We start from the raw sequence: 11,043 nt of genomic DNA, 5'->3' as shown, positions 1-11,043 counted from the left end.
TCTCATTCGAAGGCTCATAATCAGCCGCCTGACGGGTATCAGGCGACTGTTCCATCCTCCCCGAGTCGGCCATTTCGTCCGACTCGCACTCATAATCGACCTCTAAAGAGGGGTCGTACTCACGTGGTGAATCACCACGTGCACTCGCAACACCAAGTGTTGTGCGAGTGGAAGACACTACGGTAGACGGAACGTCTACCGCAAGAGATAACAATGCGTCACCCGCGGCTGCACGAACCGCAGCCGAAGGTTCAACACTATCCTCACCCCGCATGAATTGTTCCTTCATGCGATGGAATTTAAAATGATGGATCTGACCAATCAAAATCATTTTAAAAATTAAGTGGTCATTTAGCGACCACTCCACCTAATGACATTCAGAGTGATTGTCGTTTAAGGGAGGGGTGATGTAACGGGGTGTATCGTTACATGAAATTAACAATAAAAGATTGTTAATTAATATTATCCAAAAGGTAGATAATATTTGGAGGAAATTACTTTAAATAGTAATTTCCTGAATTCTTATCCATAAATAGGTATAGACCATTATGTCTATTTATTCCGCAGACTAATCAGCTGTAGAAGTAATCAAAGAGAGTTACGAGATAAGATAGATAAGAATTCATTTACATGTTTAGTATTAGTTTATAGTTAAGACAACATTTACAAAGATAGATTAACAAGACACTTAACTATATAAATACAGTTTTCATTTTACACTCTTAAGCTAACTTGCCTTAAGAGAAGTCTTCCTCTATACGTACAGTGTACGTCACCTAACGAGAGGCACCGCTCACATCTGAAGCAGTGTGAAGTGGACTTGTACTGAAACAGTACAAGTCGCAGTGCCCCGTTACAAAGAGGGCGATCTAAAGACGATTCTGAAGAAATAACTGTTGATTTTTGCATGCAGTGGAATGACCCATACTGTGAAATATTTTATATGACGTTTTAATTCAAAACAGACGCGGTGTGGCTATACGAAAAGGGGTGTGTGGCCATACCGGCTCCCAATATTAATACAATTTTACTTTTCCCTAATTCAAATCCTTTGAATTGCATTTAGTAGCTAAGGACTCTTAGCTACTTAAAAACCTTCCTCTGTACCCTGTGTGCGTGAAGTTTAGAGGCTCCTAACCTTCACTGTGACCACTGTAAGGTCAACTAGTACTTACCAGTACTAGTGAAAGGTGCCCCGTTACACCTGGTAGCACTTTGTAGTCCGTTCAGCGGCCTACGTACGTTTCATCTGACATGGACGTGTTAGATGAAGAAGGAGGTAGCTTACCAGCCCCTCAAGAAGGCTATCACGCCACGCATAAGGGGTTTACTCATTTGAGTGACCTTGAATGGAGAGCGATTCAGCGGCTGAGTTCAGTCGTTGGTGGGCCAGCCGTTGGAGCCATGCCGTACACTCTGGATAGAGTTGAACAGAATGCGACCATAGCCGAGTTCAAACAGCACGAACTCGACGGGGCCCGCCCGAGAGTAATTAGCCTTGCTTCACCAGCAAAGCTCTCATCACGCGGAGATGTTGAGAGAACAGGGTGCTCAACAATTGGAACTGATGAGACCGCAGCATGTAGATGCTGCTAATGAGACAACGCTTCCGCGTCGACCCGAAAGCTTTAAGATCGAAATCTCTGTTTAAAGCGGTCGAAGGCGACTCCTTATTAGGATGGTTCGTCGAATCAGACGACGCCATAGAAGATCGCCGTATCAGTGATAATGCGACGAATGTAAATTTTCATGCTCAATTTTGCCGGACGTGCCAAATTTTGGGCCTTGGGGATCAAGCTTCACGACCCATTAGCCTTTGAGTCGTATGAGGTCTTTAGGACCCAATGCAGATAAATATTTGAGCCGCCACGTGCCGAATTCAGCGCTCAAGTTGAGCTACTGGATTTGAAGTAGGGCAAGTGATGTTTGAGCAGCGCGTTGCGTAAAGCTCTGCGACGCAGCTTGCCGAGCAGGTTGTTTTGATCACGATCTTACGCATCCGAGTTGTTTGGGTCCTGGTGAGCTGATTCTCGTGGAGATTATGTCGTAGTATCCGGTGGGTCATCATGCACAGTGGTTGGCGGCTCAAGTGATGTTTCTTCGGCGTGCCCGGTGGGCGTCGTGACGTCTTTCGTTGTGGTGACTGTATCAGTCGATGGCTTCGTTGTCTGTGAGTGCGCTGGGGGCGTCTTGGGGTAAGTCGTCATTGTAGTCGCTGCGGTGGTTCTACGTGTGTGGGTGACAGCGTGATAGACTCGTTGTGCCACTTCCTTTCGCCCCCCCCCCCTCCCAGCAAAAGGTGTTTCCTTTTTGGATGTGGAAGGGTGTAACGGGGCACATGTGACCGGTGTATTGACACACTAAGGATTTTTTGACTATGTCACATAGTCGGGATGTGTGTCAGTACATCAGGCAATATAGCTGGGTTACCGTTGTGACTCAGCTACGTACGAATAACACGTGTCGGCACCACAAGTACGGGGTATTGATATTCAGTAGTGTTAAATTAGTAGCATTTAGAAGCCTGATTTATTACTGTATTCACTTCCTTTTGCCCCCCCCCTCCCAGCAAAAGGTGTTTCCTTTTTGGATGTGGAAGGGTGTAACGGGGTCACATGTGACCGGTGTATTGACACACTAAGAATTTTTTGACTATGTCATATAGTCGGGATGTGTGTCAGTACATCAGGCAATATAGCTGGGTTACCGTTGTGACTCAGCTACGTACGAATAACACGTGTCGGCACCACAAGTACGGGGTATTGATATTCAGTAGTATTAAATTAGTAGCATTTAGAAGCCTGATTTATTATCTGTGAGTTGCTGTGTGACCCTGTCACAATATGCACCCGAGTGGACGAAAGCCTAAAGTCCTCCTATTCCGCTATTGAGATCGCTTGGTCGAGCGACTCTAATTCTAGCCGGAACAGGTGGGTCTTAACAGGACCGTCTGCAAGACCTTTATTAAACACAGCTACCTGTGTCAGTTCATGAATTGGATGACAAACGATTACAATTAAACAGGTATCGTGTATGTTGGGCATAAGCGTGAATGTCACACCCGAACAAGAAACCACGAGCTGTGTCAGCTCTGACAGTTGCCGCGCGACGCCGCAAGCCGCATGGGCGCGCACGAGGACTAAAGTGTGCTCGCGAGTCCGACACACCACCGTCATCCCGAAATTCACCGACGTTCATCATGCTCCACTTGAGACGATCACTGCCGATACGCCTTTTCCAGAATCGAAACCACCTTTTGGGAGTGTACCACGTGACGACGTCTCCATGAGACCCACAAAATCGAGCCATACCGGCAAACAAGCACCTTCACTGTGTCCATCGGACCCCCAGGGAGACCACAAGCGTCGTCTTGACACTTGCGTCCCACGAACGAGGGACCAGCTGCTTGCAGTGAAGGTTTGGCCCGTGGCCGGCTACGCGGAATACCTCCAACGATGCCGAGAGCGAGGAAGACCTGAGGAGCAGGTTGACGAATGCCCACTAGTCCTTATGACGACACTGACTTCGGCCGACAGGCTTACGAAGACCAATTCCGCCAGTGCCTCACCGCCATGGGATGTTCCATCCCCGAATTATTTAACTCGCCGCATCGGCTCGACTGGTTTGCGCTTCGACGTCTTCGATGTTACATGGCCAAGGCGGTTGCTGATCGGCGGTGGGATGTCTATCGTCGTATTGACCGGGCATGGCTACCCGAAGGCCCATAAGACGTGGGAACCGGAGGACCGCCTCGTGGAGGACTGCGCCGACCTCGTGAACTCTTATAGGCGTTGCCCTCAATCGGTCCGCGCTAAGCGGGTCTAGAAGGCTCTTCGGGTTGATGTCATGGGGTGGTTTCCCATTCTGGATTTTGATGATGACTTCTTGGAGAGTGAACGTCGGGGTGGGACTGTCTACTTTACCCAGAACTCATGCCATCCCGCCTTAAGGCGATGTCCAACCAAATTACCACCTGGAAGTATCGCTCCTCGTCATGACCCAACAAAGGTTGAGAAGGACGGATCATACCACCATGGTTTATCGCGTTCGTCTGGGGGGTTAAGGCCTCTTCAGGACTCACTGGCTTCCTGCCAGAATCACTTGGCGGCATGTCGAGAAGACCTATCTGCCTTATAGGATCGCGTCCGCGTCCTCGAGGACCATTTCATGCGGATGGTCGTCGTGTGAAGCATTGTGAGGAATCGCAGAGCCGTCACCGGCATCGCTTGGAGCAGCTTGCGACTTTGCTCGACGACGGGGTCGGGGTATTTGACTGCGACAATGAACAAGGACTTGAATGACCATCAGCGTTGGCTGGCTTCGTTGTTTGATCGGGTGAAGATCCTTCAGCGCCACTTTGCGAGTTCAACACAGGCTCCTGCACCTCCCTCACGCCAGTCTGCGTACCCCTTGGGTCATCTGTCGTACCCTTCGGGGCCACCTGCGAAGCCTTCATGACGACCGGTCATCAACCAAGTGAGGAGTCTGCTGCGCCTTCGGCTGATGACCTTCGTTAGATGATGGGACAACTGTGGCGTCTGTTTCAGACCGGTCCGCCGGATCAAGGTAGGCCTTGAGCGTCCCAACATAGAATGTCGGGTGCGTTGCCATAGCCGATGGCAAGTTCAAGGTGTAGCCATTGCCGTGCACACCAATGACCGTGAACGGGTTCAGGAAGCGCGGACGAAGCTTCGAACTCCCGACCGCTGATACCGCGTGCAGAAATAGGATCTTATCATTAAGTAGCACCAAACCTCCAATATTAAACACTTGCGTATTTCGACGACCAAGACTATCACTGTTTTCCTTTTGAAGGTCTTGAGCAGCCTAAATGGCTTCACCAGTATCAATAAACGTCAGAAAAATGCGCTTGACCGACGGTCGAACCCCATTTAGGCCTCTTAGGTCATCGGCGACAGCCTCTTCCCCATCCACATTAAAAGCTATTGGCAACGATAGGGAAATACGCGGATGCCGCAACCCATTTGCATAGAGCGGGGGAAAATCCTGTCGACGAATGCACCGCATTATTCATTGCAAATTCCTCTCGGATTGAATGCGCACTTCATTGGGAAGACTCATCGACCCAAAATTGCAAATCACATCCTCCAAAATCCGGTTGACTCGTTCGGTCTAACCGTCCATCTGCGCATGATCTGCCGTCGACATACCCGATCGAGTTCCCATCAGCCGCAAAAGATGTTGACAAAAGGCGGACACAAACCGAGGATCTCGATCACTCACGAAAGACTCCGGAAGTCCATGATGTCAAAACACATTGTCGATGAACAGCTGTGCCGCCTGCGGTGCCGTAATGCTGCGGCAAACCGCCACTAGTCGCACCATGTTGCTGAGGCTACACACAAATACCATAATGCCCGTATCGCCATGCCTATCCGCCGCAAGGTCGACGATGAAGTCCATGCACACTGAGCGCCAACAATCCGCTGGGACCGGCAAACTCTGTAGCGGCGCTTCCGAAGTTTCATCCCCCGGATTCACACTGTACGACATGAGTCCATCGGATAGACTATACCGATGGAGATGTGCCTGCTGGCGCTTCGTCAACTTGACGGCATCCGAGGAGGCGCTCAACGCCTGAGCACCCCCTTGAAAATCCTGTTCTTGAACATACGCCTTGCGGATAAGCTCGACCACTGACGATTTAAGCTGTACAACGTGTGCCAATTCGTAATCAGGACGTCTCAACAGGGCGTTCGCTAGCACATTCTGCTTTCCTGGCTTGTAAGCTACGGTAAAGTTGTATTCCAAAAAGCATGGCAACCATCGCGCCATGCTATGTGACAAAAAGGGGGGGGCGACTGAGTCGCCGTCCTCAACAAGGCATGCTCTGTATAGACGACAAAGGATTTGTTGCCTAGCAGGTAAACCGAAACTTGGTAAGGGCATCTGTCATTGCGAGAAGTTCCTTATCGTGCACTGGATAATTTTTTTCAGCGGCCTTGAATGACCGCAAATTGAAACGAAATTACCCGTTCACTATCATTGGCATCCAGCTGAAACAGAGGACAGCCAATTACAAAGCCTGATGCATCACAATTCACGCTAAATGAGCCGTCCTCGTCCGGCAACGCCAATATTGGTGCCGACTATAGGCTCAACTTAATTGATTCGAAATCTTGTTGAGCCTCCTTCGTCCACGACCAGACCGCATCGTTCTTCAGCAAGTTGATCATGGCCTGGTTGTCTTTGCGTAATACTCGCTGTACTTGTTCAAATATTTCGCGAGACCCAACCACTTGCATAAATCCTTCTGGGATGACGGCGTTGGCCATTGTGCAATTACACGAATCTTCTCTGGATCCGCACATATTCCATCCTTCCCAATGAAATATTCCAGAAAGGTAATCTCTTCCGCCCCAAAGAGGCACTTGTTGATGTTCGCAAAAAGTGGATTCTCGGGTATACACATCAACACCGCTCGAAGGTGCTTGATATGCACCTGAACATCCGTGGCACCCCCTGCAGCCTTGCTGCAAACGAATATATCGTCGAAATACGTCTGCGCGAAGTGCCGCAACGGCCGAAAGAGTTGCGTAAACAGCCTATTAATCGTAGCTGGAGCGTTGAAAAGCCCCTGGGGCATGACTAACCATTCCCACAACATCCCACTGGGAGTGCTCACTGCTGTGAGAGGAATATCTGATTCCCTCATGAGTTGTTGATAATAGTTATCGACCATGTCGAGCGCGCTGAAAATACTGCGTCCGGCCATGTTATACTGCAACACATCCTTTCGAGTAATTAACGTAGATGCCGGAATTTTGACCGCATTCAGCTTGTTAAAAGCATGAGCCATGCGCCATTTCCCATTAAGTTTACGCACACAAAACTTCGGCGACGAGTGTGGCGACTTCGACTCTCGGACTAGGCCTGCTGCGTGCTTTTTCGCAAAGAATGCGTCAATAGCGTCCACTTGCTCCTTGAACAGCGGCCATTGGCACGTCGTATAGTACTTTTTACTCGGCTCCAGATCAATCTCGTGGCGTACACCCCGATCCGGAGGAAAGACCGAGGGAGGGTGTTCCGAGACCACACCCGCAAACTCCGTCAACAGAGGATAAAATGGATCCCTTGGATCCTTCAATGTGGCCGAGCCGTACCTCTTCTGACGAGTGAGCCTTGCTCCCTTCGTCCAACACCTCCGGGTCAATGACCGAAGCGGTGTTCAACTCCACAGAATTCGCTTCGCAACGTATGAGGACCACAGCTTCCAGCGAACCCTCCTTGAGTTCAGCTAAGATTTCCCTTTAGGAGCTCGTACAATTCTTCGAGCTGAGGAAGAGGTTCCACCGCGATCTTGTCCATGTCATGTCGATCCGCGACTATGATTTCCAATTTAGGAGCTGATCCAGCCCAATCTTGTGCGTATCGCCGTGCTTTTACGCCTTCCTGCGCGAGAACTGAGCCAGTCTCACCGCCTTGTATGCGCTGTCCGAAAACTGCGACTTCCTGCGACAAAGTGAAGCCATCTTTGCCACGTGCGCGTCGCCTGGCGACTGCGAATTTCTGGGTGGAGACTGACCCACCCTCATCACCCTTACGCGTCGTCCAACGACTGCGATTTCCTGCGAAGGAGTGGATTCATCTTCTTCACGTGTGCTTCGCTCAACGACTGCGTCTTCCTGAAGGGTAGCGTCCACAGCATTACCGCTAGCACAACTCCCCATGGTTACGTCTTTCGGTGAAGGATGAAACGCATCTCCTTCACTAACGTGTCGCCGAGCGACATCGCCTTCTTGACCAATAGTGACAGCAGCACTACCCTGTGCGCAATCGCTCACGGTTGCGACTTCCGATGAGAGAGGAAACACGACTCCTTCATTTGCGCGTCGCACAGCGACAGCGACTTCCTGAGCAGAAGTGACCGCAGCACTATCGCTTGCGCAACCACCCTCGATCGCGATTTTCTTGTGGAGGCTGACCCAGCCTCAACATTTACTAATAACCCAGTCGATACTCGACGGCCTTCTTCATGCACCACCTCCACCGAACCGGCAAAAAGGGCGTTTCGCGTGTGGGATGCGATGTTTGTGCACAAATCCATCGCGTGACGAGAAGGGGACATTATCCACCAAGGCTCGTCCGAAGAGTGGTTTGTGACTAGCACTATGGTGCGACAACGCCAGTCGATCCATGGCTGATGCTTCGTAAGCCATGGCATTCCAAGGATGAACTGAAACCGATCCTTCAATTCCAAGACAATGAACGGTTCTTCAGCGTCAAACTCATCAAATTTGATTATTAAGGGCAACAAAACCTTACGAGTCGATACGATCGATTCTGCCGCTAGGCGAACGGGCACGTTGCTGTTGTCTTCGAGTCTTTAAGAGCCTTGGCTTACAACGCTTAATTCTTCTCCACAGTGGCCTTAGTCACGAAGTTGTATGACGCGCCCGAGTCAATCAAGACCGTCATTGGGTCTTCGTATTCCTTCACTTTAGCGGTAACCACCACCAAGTTTGACCGCAGAGCGGCCGCAGACAAACATAACAGTGCCGTCCCCGGGACTTGTTCTCCAGGAAGAGGAGAAGGCAATCGTCCTCATTTCTTGAGAGCGAGTGACCTCCGAGTAGGACGTCTCGCGCCTACTGGGAGACTTCGTTTCCCGACTCTACAACGCTCGCTGCGTTCGGATTTTGCTTCGTCGAAGCAGGCTTGCCATAAACTACCTTCCATGGGTTCTTGGGGCAGTTCTGCGATAATGCCCAAGCGCATTACACCCGAAACAGCGGCCACCGGCGCTCGATCTCTCCCAGCGAGGACGTGCCTGTTCGGCCGATGATATCTCCATGGGGGTGGGGCCTTCTGTGAATTCCGTCGACCCGACGTGGCCCTTGGCCGATATCGTGCAGTTGTCTCCCAGCATAGCTATGTGCACAGCGTCGTTAGACATAGTCGCTTGGCGGCGAAATAGTTCAGTGCAAACACGACCGACTCGGACACCGTCCATGAAGACCGTGACCTTTACTTCTTTCGACAACGGCGCCTCGGCCATGGCGGCCTCGGCGGCTTCCAAAATTTGGAGCTCCATGATATAGTCCTTTAAAAACCGGTTTCCTTGCTTGCTCCGCAAGAACAACGACCGATGATGGTAGGCCACATTGGCGATCAGAAATTTCGTTCGCATCTCCTGAGCCATGAACTCCCACGAGACAAAGTATCTCGGAGAAGACGTCTCTTTGGTCATAGCCCACGCCCTTGCCCGACCTCCTAGGTTCGAAAGAGCAAAGGCCACTTAAAACCTCGCATCGAAAATCTGGCCTGCGCTCAGCGCAATTTCAAGATCCCCGATCCGGAAGACAGAGCTATCCGATTCCTTCCCGCCAAACGTGGTAACGAGGATCTCCACAGGCTTCGAAATATCTGGACGCGGCGTATACGACGCCGGTGTCGAAGAGGTGCCTGTGCCTCAGCTCTCACTGCCGTACGTGCGGCATCTTGCGCCACCGTACTCACATGAGCAATGAGAGAGGACTCGTAGCGCTCGAAGCGCTCAATTCGAGCCCTTTGTTGGTCGGCAGTCAGGGAAGAGAACCCGACAAAAGTATCCCCGCCTAACAAGCTGACCATCCTTTCAAGCGTCGCCCAATGGGCATCGGAAAGGTGAAGAGAGTTCTGCCTGAGAGGCATATAGTCTCCAGGGTCATCCGCATTGAGTGCCATCCAGATTGTTTCAATTCTTAGCCTCGAGATTGACTACAAGTGCTACCAGGTGTGACAGGGTCACACAGCAACTCACAGAGAGAGTTCTAAACTGTTATATATTGACATCTTCTAGTAGTCTAACTACAGAAATAAATCGGGCAACTTAATGCTAGTAATCTAATACTACTAATATCAATACACCGTACTTGAGGTGCCGACACGTCTCATTCGTACGTAGCTGAGTCGCAACAGTAACCCAGCTATATTCCCTGATGTACTGACACACATCCCGACTATATCATAGTTAAAATAGCCTTAGTTTGTCAGTACATCGGTCACATGTGACCCCGTTTCGCATATCGTCCACCGAGACGACAAGAAAACGGAGGTCCAGAACCCATGGATCTCTCGTATGTAAAGAAACCTCGCTCTTCAAGTTTCGAACGATTACAAACATGTAATCGTTGTCAAAAGACGGGCTATTACGCCTATGAGTGTAGCGCCCCACGGCCAGTGCATAGAACGTTGAGCGAAAAGACCGTCCCCTCGCCAGGGATAGCGGAGGACACGGGTCCGACGGTATTGCGCAGTCGCAACGGGGAGTCGGATCGTCAAAAAACGGTCGGGGTCAGTAAGTGCGGAGCGCCCTACTGATCCGGCAACATTATAAGAGATGCAGGCTTATGATGAAAGTTGATCCTCACACACAAATATTGTGTGTAACTGCCCCCAGGAGATGAGGTTAACCTTATCATCCTGAAAAAAAGGGTCAAATAAGTTGCAACTTTAGGCCCTAGTCGATTGTGGGGCATCGAATAATTTTAGCAGACGCCAATCGGTAGAAGATCGCAGGCTCAAATTTATTGAGCGCGATATCCCTCTAACGCGGATGACAGTGCGCCTAGCAACAGACGCATCTGTAACAGTTAAGAAACGTGTAGCTGGTATTCAATACACGTTAAAGAGTAAACATTACGATGATGATTTCATCGTACTAGATTTGAATGACAAATTTGATGTCATCCTTGGATTGCCATGGCTCAGAAAGTACAAGCCATGTAGAAACGGGCAGCATCAAGCCGTGACGATGCCTGTCTCTTGTTCATCAGATAGCCAAATGATGAGCGTCTTGGAGCGTCTACAAGCGTGTGGATGTCTTACGAGTGAGTGCGATGGCCTCACTTGTGGGTCGGTCGTTAGCATGACTGCACAAGACTTCAGTGTGAATACCCAACACATTGTGAAGTTAGAACCCGATGGCTGTGCACAAGCACATGCAGCGTCAAAGTTCGACCACTCGAATAAGTTGAGTGGTAAGAAACAAGAAAGATTGCTTGAAAATCAACATCCATGAAAGTTTGAGACGCTTTGTCT

The sequence above is a fragment of the Bremia lactucae genome, linkage group LG17, assembly GCF_004359215.1.
Source record: "Bremia lactucae strain SF5 linkage group LG17, whole genome shotgun sequence".
NCBI lineage: Eukaryota > Oomycota > Peronosporomycetes > Peronosporales > Peronosporaceae > Bremia > Bremia lactucae.
The sequence above is the reverse complement of the archived record's forward strand: the minus strand, read 5'-3'. Positions refer to the sequence as shown.